This window comes from Marmota monax, unplaced genomic scaffold (assembly GCF_021218885.2).
Source record: "Marmota monax isolate L192 unplaced genomic scaffold, Marmota_monax_Labrador192_F-V1.1 WCK01_AAM20220418_F8-fsc00101, whole genome shotgun sequence".
NCBI lineage: Eukaryota > Metazoa > Chordata > Mammalia > Rodentia > Sciuridae > Marmota > Marmota monax.
Window position 1 is genome coordinate 2,175,001 of NW_026692786.1, and position 14,089 is coordinate 2,189,089.

The 14,089-nt window shown below is 43.7% G+C and overlaps 1 long non-coding RNA gene across 1 annotated transcript; it reads right to left on the minus strand.

The window, feature by feature from the left end:
• Positions 1-5,195: 5,195 nt before the first annotated feature.
• LOC124095034 (uncharacterized) lies at positions 5,196-11,073 on the minus strand. Its single transcript, XR_006852402.2, has 3 exons — positions 11,009-11,073; positions 9,811-9,988; positions 5,196-6,426 (listed from the first exon to the last, which is right to left on the minus strand). It is a non-coding gene; the product is annotated as an uncharacterized LOC124095034 (long non-coding RNA).
• Positions 11,074-14,089: the final 3,016 nt, after the last annotated feature.

Consider the following 14,089-nt stretch of genomic DNA (forward strand, 5'->3'; position numbering starts at 1 on the left):
TCAGGTTTTGATATTAGGGTAATTATGGGCACAACCAAGTAAATTGGGAAGTGTTCAATGCACTTGCTGAGAGAGGCTATATAAAATTGTGTTTACAAATTTTTTAGCACTTTGTTTTTGAACGTTGGATAAAATTCTCTAATGAAACCATCTGGGCCTGGAGATTTCTCTTTGAGGAGCTTCATAATTACAAATTATTTAATAGTAATAAAGCTATTCAGGCTGTCTATTTCATCTTGGCTACGTTTTATAGTTTTGACCATTTCTTCTGAGTTGTTGAATTTATAAACATAAAATTATTTGTAGTATTCCATTTGTACCCATATAATGGCTGCAGAACCTATTGTTATATTCACTTTCCCAATCATGCTATTGATCATGCATGTCTTCTTTCCTGTCTTTGTCAATCTTGCTAGAATTTTATTGATCTTTTCAAAGAAGTGGGTTTTCACTTAATTTTGTCTGTTTTCCAGTTTTGTTGTTTTCTACTCTTACGTTTGCTATGTTTTTTATTCTACTTTCTTTGGGTATAATTTTCTCTTCTAAGTTCATGAGATGAGACCTTACATAAATGACTTGAAACTTTCCATTTTTTTTCCTAACATAAGCATTTAATGCTATAAATTTCCCCCTTATCACTTCTTTCTTAACAATTTTATTTCATCTTTTTAGATATACATGACAGTAAAGTATATTTTGACACTATCTCTTCTTTAGCTATATCTCACAAGTTTTTTTTTTTTTAGAGAATTTTTTAACATTTATTTTTTAGTTTTTTGGTGGGCACATCTTTGTTTGTATGTGGTGCTGAGGATCGAACCTGGGTCGCACGCATGCCAGGCGACCACGCTACCGCTTGAGCCACATCCCCAGCCCCAGCCACATCCCCAGCCCCAACAAGTTTTGACATGTTGTGTTTTCATTTTCATTCAGTGATATATGCAATTTCTAAATTCCTTTGCGACTTCCTCTTTGACCCATGAATTATTTAGAAATATGTTGATTAATTTCAGGGTGTTTGAAAATTTTTCTGTTATTGATTTTTAGTTAGATTCCATTCTGATCAGAGAACATAATCTTTTTAGTTTGTTAAGTGCATAATGCATTTTCTGTTACTATAACAAAATATCTGAGGCTGATTAATTTATGAAGTAAAGAAGCATGTTTGGACCATAAATATGGTGGCTGGAGGGTCCAAATAGCACAGATCTCACATCTTTTTGAGGTCCCCCTGGCTGTCTCACAACATGGGAAAGAAGCAGAGGGAATGCACACATGCAGAAGTCATACATGTGGGGTGGCCTGGCTTTGTAGCAATCTATTCTTGAGAGAGCTAATCCACTCCTATGAGATATGCCCCACTCCTATGAGATGTGCCCCACTCCCACAAGACAGCATTAACTTATTCATGAGGGTAAAGCCCCCTTGACCTAGTCACTTTTCACTATGCCATACCTCTTAAAGATTCCATCACCTTAATACCAGTATCCTAGGGATAACTTTGGGAGATGAACAATGGCATTAAGGTTTATGGTGCAGGATATGGTCTGTCTTGGTAAATGTGTCTTGGGCATTTGAAAATCATAGATATTCTGCTCTTGTTAGGTGGAATATTCTATGAATGTCAATTAGATCCTACTGGTGATGGTTTTATGTTTTTCTTTTCTTTTTGGTACTGGGGATCGAACCCAGGGGTGCTTTACCCCTGAGCCCTATCCCCAGCCCTTTCGTATCTTTTATTTTGAGACAGGGTCTCACTAAATTGCTTAGGGCTTCTCTAAGTTGCTGAAGCTGGCCTTGAACTTGTGATCTTTCTGCCTCTGCCTCCCCAGTTACTGGGATTACAGACATGCAATACCACACCCAGCCTGGTTTTGTTTATTTCTTATAGAGTATATCCTTTTTGGTATTTTTGTCTAGTAATAAAGTGAATTACTGAGGTTGGAGCACTGAAGTCTTCAACCACAATTATGGATTTGTCAGCTGCTTATTTCATCTTTATCAGTTTTTGCTTCTTGTATTTTAAGCATCTGTTGTTGGATGGCACACATTAAGAATTGCTAGAAAAAAAAGAATTGCTAGATCTTCTTGATAAGGATGGTATTGATCCTTTTACCATTAAGTACTATCCTTCTTTGTACATAATAATTTTCTGTGCTCTCAAGTCCACTTTATCTGATATTAATGTAACCACTCCTGCATTTTAAAAATCAATGCCTGCATGATGTATTTTTCTCCATCCATTTACTTCCAACCTGACTAATGTCATTGTGTTTGAAGTTCCTTGTAAAAGCCATATACTTGGGTTATGTTTTTTTTACATTCTCTGACAATCTTTGCCTGTAATGTGTGAATCTAGAGCAGTTGTTTCAAAGTTTTTATTATGTGAGAGCTCAAGTCTACCATTTTATTATTTGTCTTCTGCTTGTTACTCTGATTCTCATCCCTTTATTTCTTTTTTTCCTTGCCTTTCTGTGGGGCTATTTGAACACCTTTATATCCGTTTAGATTTCCTTATGACATCTTTCTTTTTAGTATATTCCTTTGAGTAGTTTTCTTAGCGGTGGCCCTAGGTATCGTCATATACATTTCTAACCTATCAGAGCCTACTGGTGTCCACACTGGATCACCGTACTATCCTCACGTTTTAAGCATACTTGTATTAAGTGTTTTCCATCCTATACGTTGAACCCATTCGATGGTATTATACCTTCGGCTTCAATCACAAAATATGATTAAAGAAACTCCTGAGGTAAAGGAGAGTCTATCATATTTGCTTCCAATTTTGCCTGTTCAATTGTCTTTTCTTTCATTTCTGACGTTCACCTCCTTCTTCTGTTATCATTGTCTTTCTTCTTGGAGAGCCTCCTCTAAGGATACATCTGTGAGCAACAAGCACTCCAGGGTCTGAGAATGACTTTATTTCCCCTTCATTTTTGAAGGCTGAGGGATTCACAGTCAGCAGTTCTTTTCTTTCAGCACTTGGAAAATATTGTACCACTTCCTCCTGGCCTCCATGGTTTCAGACAAGAAATCTGTTGTCATTTGAATTAGTGTTCTTTATAGGTAACACATTGTTTCTTACTGGCTACTTTTAAGATCTTTTTTCCCCTTGTATTTAGTTTTCAGAAGTTTGATTTAGATGATACATCTTGATGTGGTTTAAAATTTTTTTTCTTTTTTTCATATTTCCTATTTCTTTCTTGTTTTTGAGGCTCACCCTCTTTCTTCTCCCCTTCTGAGACTCCAAATATCTGAATGTTATCTCTTGTTAGCATTCAAGAGAACACTCCAGCTCTATTTTCAGGCTATTCTTTCTGTTGTTCAGACTGTGGAAATTCTATCACTCTGTCTTCAAATTAATTGCTTCCATTCTCTGTTGTCTCTATTCTACTTTTGGATCATATAACAATTTTTTAATATTTCAGTTATATTTTTCAGTTTTATAATTTCTATTTTTTTTTGCTAAATTTTTTTTTATTTGCTTCAAGAGAATTTGTGTCTGGTGAAGCATTTTGGTATTGTTGAAAATTATCAGGTAATTCCAACATTGGATTCATGTAAGTACTGGAATCAATTTTCTTTTCTCATTGAAATTGTGATTATCTGATATGATTATGAGTGATTTCAGTTTGATCCTGGATATTTTGATTGCCATGTTAGGACCCTTTTGATTCTATTTAAATCTGTTTCAGCAAGCAGTTGCTCTGTACAGGTTTAGTATATAGTTTCTGACATATACTTGTAGGTATGAGTCCCAGTGACAGTTTGGTTATCAGAATATTTTTAGTGTGGCTCTGGACTGGCTTATTCTATAGAACTGCTGGGGTGACTGCTTGGTCTCTTGGTGACATCTATTTGATGCCTATTGCACTTCCCTGGTGTTTGCCTGATGTTTGTGAACCACCTTCTCTTGATGAAGGGTTGGTAGCAGGGTTGGGTACAGAAGCTGCTTGGACGGGGTCTTTTTATGCCACTAGATGAAGGGCAAATAAGCACAGAGCTAAAATGGTGCTGTCCCTGCGGGTGGACCAGCCTGACAATTCCTTCTTTGACAGCTGCAACATGTGGATCAGCCCATCTGCCAGGGCTTCTGCTGTAGAGGGAGAATGGGGCTCTCCACGTCTCTTCTGAGCTTTTACTTGACTGTTGCCCACTTCTCAGAAAGAGCAGATTTTTCTTTTCTTTTTCGAGTATGTGTGTGTGTGTGTGTGTGTGTGTGTGTGTGAGTGGAGATTGAAGCCAGGGACACTTTACCTCTGAGCCATATCCCCAGCCATTTTTTTTTTATTTTGAGATAAGGTCTTGCTAAATTGCTCAGGATAGACTTGAACTTGCAATCCTCCTATCTCAGCTTCCTGAAGCACTAGAATTACAGGCATGTGCCACTGTGTCCATCAACATGGGAGATAAAAAAGGAACCTCAGAGAACTTACAACATTTCTCAAATCCTGAGGTCCAACTTGAGTCTTTTAATCTTTGTCTGTTAAACAATTTCCAGGGTATTTAGTTGTAGTGAGAGGAAGTCATTTTGTATTGCTGTTATTGGTTTTGGTGGTTCTAGAGATTGAACTCAGGGCCTCATCCATGCTAGGCAAGCACTCTACACTGGGCTACATCCCAGCCCCAAAGGCCAATTACCTCTTCTTCATTCCACTGATAAGGGAAGGATTCTTGTCCAAGGGTTGTGGGATGGTGGATACATGATTGTTGAACCTGGACAGATGAGATAAACAGGATTTTAAATAGTTGCATATTTTCATAGCCTGGGGCAGGAGGACACCACGTGCCACATAGGTTCCCATGGGAGTTGCACATGGAACTAAATGGACAGCAGGGGCTGTGGGAGAAGGCTTTGTAGTATCAGAGAGAGGATGCTCCCTGGTCCCCAAGGGAAGAAGTAATTGAACCTGTTTCATGATTCCATGGACTGGCAAAACCCAATACTCAGGGATAAAGAGGAGCTACTCCTGGCCCCCATAAGGAGGAGGGTTATTTGGCTAGAGAACCTTATAAGTGGGAGCAGAATGAGGAGGGGAACTTACACTTAGGCCATTCAAGGCCCTCCTGATTTTGCCAGGTGCAAAATAGCTAATAATAGGCCGGAGAGCACAGGGAGTTGTAAGAAAAAGTACCGTCTTATTCTGGAACCAGAAGTCAGGTTTTATTTTTTAACATTCATGAGAACTTTGCATTCTGATCCACATTTGTTTTGAATAGACCTGCTCTTCTTCACATCTTCTGTTAAAATTACGATCACCTTCTTGGACCAACAGCATAAATCCTGAGCATCCTGTACACAGCTCGAGATGATTTAGAAAGTGCAATTTAAATTATGTTCCCTTTGATACATATGTATATCAACTGAAAAGTACTATATTACAGATAACTTGAAAAATGGGGAAAAGGAAAGAAACTTCATCATTTCAACTTACAAGAATAGCAATTAGAATTTTAGTATTTTAGTATGATTCCCACAGTCTTAATTTCCTTGTAAAATCTTTAAATGGAAAAGTGTGGAGAAGGGGATTTGGAGAGAAGATTGTTAATGGGTACAGGGGTGTAGCTGGGTAAGAGGAGAGGCTTCTAATGTTCTACAGCACAGGAGGAGAGCTATGGTTGACAATAATTGTATATTTCAAAATAGTGAGCCAAGAAGATTTTGAATGTTCCCTACATAGAAATTATAAACATCTGAGTTGATGGACATGCCAATGACCCTGATATGATCATTATACATTATAACATGTATTGAAATATCACACTGTAGCCCACAAATATGTACAATTACTATGTGTCAATTAAAAAATAAAATTAAAAAAACATTGCTTTTGGTACTGGTGATTAAACCCAGGGCCTCTATCATGCTAAATGTGTACTCTACCACTGAGCTACTCCCCTAGCCCCTACATTTATTTTATTAACAAAATGTAGCTGTATACAATGTATATGATTTGTTAACCTGTTCTTTATGTTTGATGTTTTTTAAAATATATTTTTAATTGTAGATGGACATAATACCTTTATTTATTCATTTTTTTTGTGGTGCTGAGGATCGAACCCAGTTCCTCACGTGTGCCAGGCAAGTGCTCTACCACTGAGCCACAACCCCAGCCCTGTGTTTGATGTTTTGTTAAAGTTCTTCTTCCTCTTTCTCTCTTAAACAATTCAGATTTTATTAGGTGGGACTGAGCAGGGGAGGTAGAGACAGTGGTCCAGGATGGTTTGCAAGCTGAGAGGTGAGGAGGACACCTTTCCAGGAGATCAGCTCTGTGCAGGATGAGGGTTTGGTGGCCTCTGAATAGTGCTGTGAGGGAGTCCATGAGTCAGAGCTGGAGCAGGATGAGGAAGGTGTTTGAGTCTTCGATGACATGGGGAGGGCAGCAACAGGCTATTTTAAGGATATGAGAGCCATATTTCTTCTCACTGTTGGAGAGACACGAATAGGAAAAAGGAGAACATTGGGCTGAAATGTGTGGTGTTAGGTTTGTATTGGCCACAATTCATGATTTTCTAAAAGCATAGCAGTATAGAAACAAATATGCATAAAATCATGTGGATATACACACACTTATATTCCCTAGTGGTTTCCAGTGAGGGGATCTGGGAGAATTGACACCCCAACAGCAATGAGCACACCTAGTTCCTTCTCTTGGTTTCTAAATACTGTTCTCCAGCAAGAGGAACCAGAGTTTTTTGTAGGAGGGGCTGACAGGATGGGGCAGGATGGGGGGGGAATAAAATGAGTCCGAAACAGCTTGTGGCAGGAAGGAAATACTTAAAAAAAAAAAAAAAAAAGATGGACACATATTAAGAGAAGAAAGCCAACAATAAAAGGGATCCCACTGGCCAACTGGGGTGACGGAAGTACCAAAGTAAATAATGAAAATAGCAGTTTACAACCCATTGGGAATAACAGAAATTAATGAATAAGGATTCACTGATGTCAACAGACAAGTGAATAAATGGGAAATTTGATGAGGAATGGGGTATTTACATAGCTTCAAAGTAACCACCACCATATACTTATTAATTACTAAGAAGAAAGAAGTAAGTTTATGGAGAAGGCTGGTGCAGAGTATCTTAATCTAGTGATCAAAGTGAATATCACATGTGGATTAGCTACCTTTCCATCACTATAACAGAATATCTGACACAGACTACTTGCGACAAAAAAGAGGTTTATGTAGCTCATAGTTTTGGAGGCTGAAAGTTCAAATGACGTAGCACAGGTACTTCCCCTTGGCTGCATCACTTTATGATACATCTGGCAATGACAAGACTGCATGAAGGAACAAATGATTATATCCTGAATCAGGAGAAGAGGGAGATTGGATGGGGCCAGGCTTGCCTTCTCAGGAGAACCCAAGAGTTCCCAAAGAGCTGCCTAAACCCTCCTGGGTCATGCCCCCAATGACCCAAGGTCCTTACACTAGGCCTTGCCTCTGAAAAATTCCATCTCCCCCAGTACTGCCATCCTGAAAACCAAGTCTTCAACCACATGAACATCTGGGAGGACACAATTAAAACATAGTCAAACCAAAGTAATCAGTTACAGGACAAATAGAAACCATGCGTCACCTGACAGGACATAGTTAAAAAAAAAAAGTTCATTTAAGAGGTGATTCTTGCAGGTATATGGGGAGAAACAGAGGAATGAAGGAAACATGTCCACAAGGGTGTTACCATGTGGGCAACTGGAGCTCAGCCCCACTGGGGATGTCTGAGAAATTGCCTTGAGTGTGTCTTGCAATTGTCAAATGCAAGAGGCAAAACACTGGGTATCTATTCACCAACTCCATATTGACTGACAGCTACTCCCAGTGCCATTAACTCCTTGGCCTGCCCCATGTGCAGGGGTCTGTGACACCTGCTCAAAAAAGACTCTCAGACCAGGAGTTGCAGGGACACTAGGAAGCCATGGGGTCTGCGGCTGTCTGAAGGGGAATGTTGAAGGACAAGTGGGGGCGCTGGCAGCATCTTCTTCAAAGGCCTTCTATTATCTGACTTCCCCTAGCCCAGGCACCCCTGTGACCTCATCTCTGTCACTCCCTCACTCCTCGTTCACTCCAGCCATATAAACCTGCTTCACACTGTCTCTCAAACATATCATGGGTGCTTTTACCTGAGGGCTGATACCTCTGCCCCAAATGCTCTTCCAGGCACCTGCATGCCTCCTGACTCACCTTCTTTGGGGCTTTATCTGTTACTAGGAGGCCTTCTTGGTAAGACGATGGTAACCTCCAATTTGGACAATCCAAGGAGATTTTAATAACATACTATTTACAAAGGTGTGGGCAGAAGGGTTAATGAGTGCCCATCAGGGCTAGTACATCCAGCCAGAGTTACCATTCTGAGGCCTAAAGGGGTGAAGAAAGAGAGGAGTTCTCAGAGCCAGGTGCGCTGTGCAGGTAAAAGCCTCCTATAGGGGCTGAGGCCTTGGGGAGGGGGATGAAAGAGGCTAACCTCACTTTCCTTCTACACTTCAGTCTTCTAAAGGTGCTTCCCATCAGCCATATCCAACAGGAAGCCAGAGGATAAGGGAGCCCCTTCATGCTGCTTCTGAAGTCAGCTCCAGGCACAGAGCTGGGCACAAGGGTATATGTCCAGCACACAGTCCAAAATAACAATTTACACGTACTTCTTCCCTGCTTTATTTTTCATTTTAGCACTTGTTACCACCTAGGCCAGATATTTTACTCATTTCTTTAGTGTATTTTCCATCTCCCTCAATAAGGTATAAGCTGTACATGGTCAGAAATTTTTTTTTTAATCCCAGCAGTGCCTAGACTAGTGCTTGAAACACAAATATATTCAATCAAGATTTTTTCAGTAAAGTTGCTACCACACAGAAAAATTCCCCCATCTATGCCCTTTTTATCCTAAACCTGGGAATCTGTGAACATATTAGGTTATGTGGCACAGGGGAATTAAGATTGCAAATGGAATTAAGGTTTATCAGTTGACCTTATGATAGGAAGATCATCCTATTATCCAAGTGAGCCCAATGTAATGATGAGTCCAGAAGAGACAAACCAGAGATGCCACACTGCTGGCTTTGAGGCTGGAAGAAGGGACCACAAGCCAAGGAATAGAGGCAGCCTCTCGAAGCTGGAAACAGAAGACAGATTTTCCCCTGGGGTCACCAGAAAGGAACACAGCTCTGTTAACACTGATTTTAGTCCTGTGAGACCCCTTTCAGACTGCTAACCTATAGACATGTAAGATGAAAAATGTATTGTCTCAAATTTAGAGTTGTTTTAAGCCACTGAGTCTGTGGTTATTTGTCACAGCCACATAAAAAACCCATGCACTGGCCTTTGTTTTGAATGGCAGGAGCATAAGCTCTGGAGCCTGTTGGGGCTGTTCTTCTGCCCCTCCTTTGGGAGGGAATTTACACCTTCCTTTTCTGTGTAAGAGAATATTAATTGCTCTTTCCCCATGGGTGGGGAGGGGTTGGAGATCGGTATAAGGACTTGATGACTTGATATATGTGACACACATGGCTCAGAGCCTAGTCCCCAGCAAGCCCTCTTTTGAGCCACAGGTCTTACAAGTGCCAGTAGATTGTAGACATTCAAGAAATATTTATGGAAAGGTAAATATATGTTGTCAAATGATGCTCCATAATGGACTTCATCTTTCCTGGGACACTGCCCCCTGCCTTTTTGGGTCTAGTGAAAATAAAATTTGAGAATCTCTTTATGCATACAAGTTGTTTTTTTTTTTTTTAAATTTTCTTTCTTTCTTTCAATTAGTCTTCTATTTCTTCAAAACAAGAGTGCAGGGGTCTACAAGGCCAGTGCTCACCACACAAGTGACATCATCAGCTCCTGGACTTTGCCCACGCTGAGCTGCCCATGTGACAGCTGGAAGGCCAAGAGTGAAGCCAAAGGAGAGGCTGTGTCTGGAGGTGGCTTGATGAATTCCCTTCCTGGGCTGGGCTTTCACAAGGTTTCTCCAGCAGGGCCTGGGAACTTGGGGAGGCCTAAGGGAGGGAGAGTGAGTGGTGATTGCTGGAAACTTCTCCCTGATGCAAGATTAGTGTTGAGGCCAGTCCAGCAGCTCCAGGCGGTGCCGGCCAGGGTGAGCACATCCAAACCACCCTCCCGCCTGGTGCACGTCCAGGATCAGCACTCCCCAGGAGGTGCACACCCACCACCTGTGTGGGGAGGCGGGGCTTCCCCCAGACATCTGGGGAAGTGGGAGAGCCAGGGCCCTGAAAGGCAGGGGACAGAGGAAGCCAGAGAGCCAGTTTCAGACTCTGCAGTGCCAGAGCACTCTGGAGGCGGTATGCGTTTGCCCACTCGGTGCTGCTCACAGCTGGTGCCCTCAACCCCCCGCGGGACCTGAGTTTGCAAAGCAGAGGAGGGAGCGGTTGTGAAGTGAAGCCAGCAGTAGAACAAAGGATGCTTTGCCGAAGAGGGAGGCACCTTCCACGAAGGCCTCCGGGCCTGGGGAAGTGACTCACTAGGCCCCCCGGGATGGACCCACCCATGAGGGGTTCTTTGGGGCTGAGCATGCAGCCCAGCTGCCCAGGCTCGGCCCCACGGGGTGGGGTAGGGATTGTCAGTCTCTGGGTGGGGCTTCCCCAGGTTCCCCCTCTCCCTCAGGGGGAGAGACCTGGTGTGCGTCCAGCCCCGGGGCTTTGGGTACTGCCGGGTGCTTCATTAGGCACTGCCAGGCGGGGCTGCTGCCACCGCGGCTGCTTGCAGCTGCCTGAGGCTGAAGGCGTGGTCCCTTCTCAACCCTCTTTCCGGTCCACCCAGCCTGGACCCGGGCTCTCCCACTCTCTGCAGAGCCATACTGCTTCCCTGATGGAACCAGGCATCGGTGTCACTCGAAGGTGGCGCCCGGCTCTGTCCCAAGGTTCCCGGGACGCCTGTGATGAGAACTTGAGAGCCCTCGCGGTACGCCCCGGCTTCTCGGGCAGTTGCACAATCTCCCCCCAATTATTCTCCCTATAGTGTGTGGCAACCGGGCGAGAATTCCAGGACCTTGTACTTACTCGTACAAATCTGCCTTCCTGCTGTTTGGCTGCAGGGCCGGGCGTGTCTCCGTGGGCCCCGGGAGATGGAGGCGTGGTCGCGTCCAAGAGGGCGTGGCCCGCGTCCGCAGCGCTAGCAGCAGCCCAGCCCTGCCCGGGCAGTCTGTGCGCACCAAACCGCAGCTTCTTCGGGAGCCCTGGATCCCGTCCAGGACACAGAGGAGGAAGCTCTGGTGACATTCTAGACACGGGCGTCGAGCCGCACGCTTGGCCCGCAGACGCTCCAGCTGTGGCTGGTGGAGCATCTCCGGCCCATCCAGCCAGGGATGCACACGCCTGGGTCCTCCCAGGGGCAGGGTGGTCTACTTGCTGCTCCAACGCAGCTGGCTCATCCTTGCAGCTCCCAAAGACTTTATCCTGGTTTGTGTTTTCCATCTGAGGAGGGTCCCAGGAGTCAGGCTCTGACGACCCAGCTGTTATTCCTCTGCCATGCCTCTGGGTCAAGGAAGAGCATTGTCCCTCACTGCCTGGGAGCCAACGGATGGCTGTCACGACTGGCTGTTCTGAGTAATGGAAATAAAGACAAAAATCCAAATGCAGCTGACCTCTGGCCCTTCTCCTTATGTGCTTTCCCGAGGTGTGTGGCTGCCTCATTCTCTGGGTCTCTCATTAGAATTTTAGAGAAGCTTCTTTGACTACGAGGTCTGAGAGATAGTTGGTTCTACATCAAAATTCAGGCATTTGGGGGGTAATCTGTGTTTGGTGTCATGACAAAATGGGAAACTATATATAGTTTTTTTTCTGGATACCTGCAGATCCTCCAATAAACAATTAAAAGTAAACATTTCTTGTGGATAAAAATAATGCCTTCTCTTAGTCCATAGGATATGTCATCATCCAAGCCCCTGCAGTGGCTGGCATAGGCTGGTTACACAAACGATTCTTGTCCTCCAGTGGTTGGGGAGATAAGGATCTTTGTAGGGAAGCAGGGACCATTTTAATAACCAAAGTCTGAAACCAGCAGCCACCTCTACCCGTTTTCCCGGGTCATGGTGGTTTGACTTACCACCCAAATAGCATCAATTCTATCTAACACATCCTTCTACTGCTAGGGGTAGGTGTGGCAGGGATAAAAACACAGCCAGACTTCTTTCTGGTGGAAAATAAACTACCAATCATCAGCCATGCCTGGACACCCACCTTCAAGAGTGCCTTTCTAGATTCTGAGGTATGAAGAGCTTACTGTGGGTCAGGCAGGAGCCCCACTTTCTCAGTTTTGAGGCTTGTGGGAATTGAGCTGCAATTCAGAGCTCCCAAGCCAGATCTGAGAATTAGCCTAAGATTGGGGGTGTGGGCTTCCCTGGGGCTGAGGGTTCCCTCCCTGAACTTAAGAGAATATCAGCTCAAATCTTGTTCCTGGCAGGAAGTTGCTCTCAGCTGCCACCAACACCTTTTTCTTTGTCTCCTTACTTGCAGGGCTACCTCCTAAGGTCTAGACATTATCAGAACTGCCAAGAATGCACCAGGAATGAGCTCCTACTAAAAAGAAATTCTGAAGAGAATGCTTCTCTGACTCTGGGCCCCAGTTAGTGAATTGAGTGGTTTTATCTAAATTACTGTTGTTACTGTATACTTTTCTCTAAGCAAGTGCCCTTGACCATCTTCCTCAGATCAGGGTGAGGTTATGAAAAAAAAGCAGGGAAACTGTCTTGGGCTTTATGTGGGCATTAGAGCTTTATCTTTGTAACTCCTTTATAGGTTTCCATGGATACTGACAACAAACCTTGTTTTGGTCTAATGTGAATTCTCACACTAATAAGGCAGGAGCTTCTTTTGACAAATATGCATGAAAATCATTCCTCTATTCTTAATTAATTTTAAGGACATCCATTTGTGGATAGTCTGACAACTTGTGGCAATGAATACAGTAAGATTTTACCCTATCTAGTAACCCAGAGTCTTTGAGGATAGATAATCTCAAATCAAAGCCCCCACTAGAGATGAGATGTCTGCAGAGGCCCCAAGTGCTCTTTCTACAAGGAGCCACTTCCTTTGGGTGGGTTTTGGGGGAGTAGAAAGAGGGCCATCTGTGCCCTCATCACACCTGAGACAAGACCACTTTATGGGTCTGCCTTGAGCTTTGTGACTAAACACCTTTTCCTGTCTCTTAAAATCAACTGAAATGGGCTGGGAGTGGTGACACACATCTGTAATCCCAGTGACTTGGTTACAGATTGTAAATTCAAAGTCAGCCTCAGCAATTTAGCAAGGTCCTAAGCAACTTAGCAAGACCCTGTATCAATAAATCAATCAATAAATCAGGGGCTGAGAATATGGCTCAGTAGTTAGGCACTTCTGGGTTTAATTTCCGGTACAAAAAAATAAAATCAACTAAATTTATGGCATCACATGGCCATATAACATTTCACAGAACACCATATCAGCTGAGATGTGAGGTTCAAGCTGCCCTCTCTGGCCGTTGGTTGTCCCTCTAGCTCTGTCCAGAGCTCTTTATTGTTTTGAAGTAAGTGCCTGCCTTCAACTGAAAATCCTCTGGCAGCTCCCATTTTTATATATTCTACCTCGTCACCTACTTAGATGCTCCAATATTGTGTCCTAGATTATCCTCCTGGTCCAGTGTAACTGTTTTGCTGTCTGTGGAGTCAAGGGGGGAGAACAGGGCCTGTCAGGATGGGGCCATCTTGGTAGACAGCATTCTCCAGGGAACAAAGGTCTGCCTCTTAGGCAGGGGACAGACTCTGCTGGGCTCAGTCAACTTCAAGTCTTCTCCTGAACAGAAGCTTAGTGGACAGTTTCCCTCAGTTCTCACATATACACTGTCTGCCATCTTTCCAAATGCATTAGTGGCTCTGTTCACACATACACATGCATGAAACCAACCTCGTGCAAAAGGCTCAGCACACCCAGTGGTTGGCAATGGTGGAAGATGGAGCCCAGGACTGGCGGTCTGGAAGAGGTGAAGGACGTCACTGCCTGAATGCCCTCACTCCCAGGGCTGTGGCAGGGTGTGTGCTAGGTGTTGAGGGCCCAGGCAGCTGCAAAGGGTCCAATCCTCAGCAGGTTGCTCCAAACAGGAAGCTT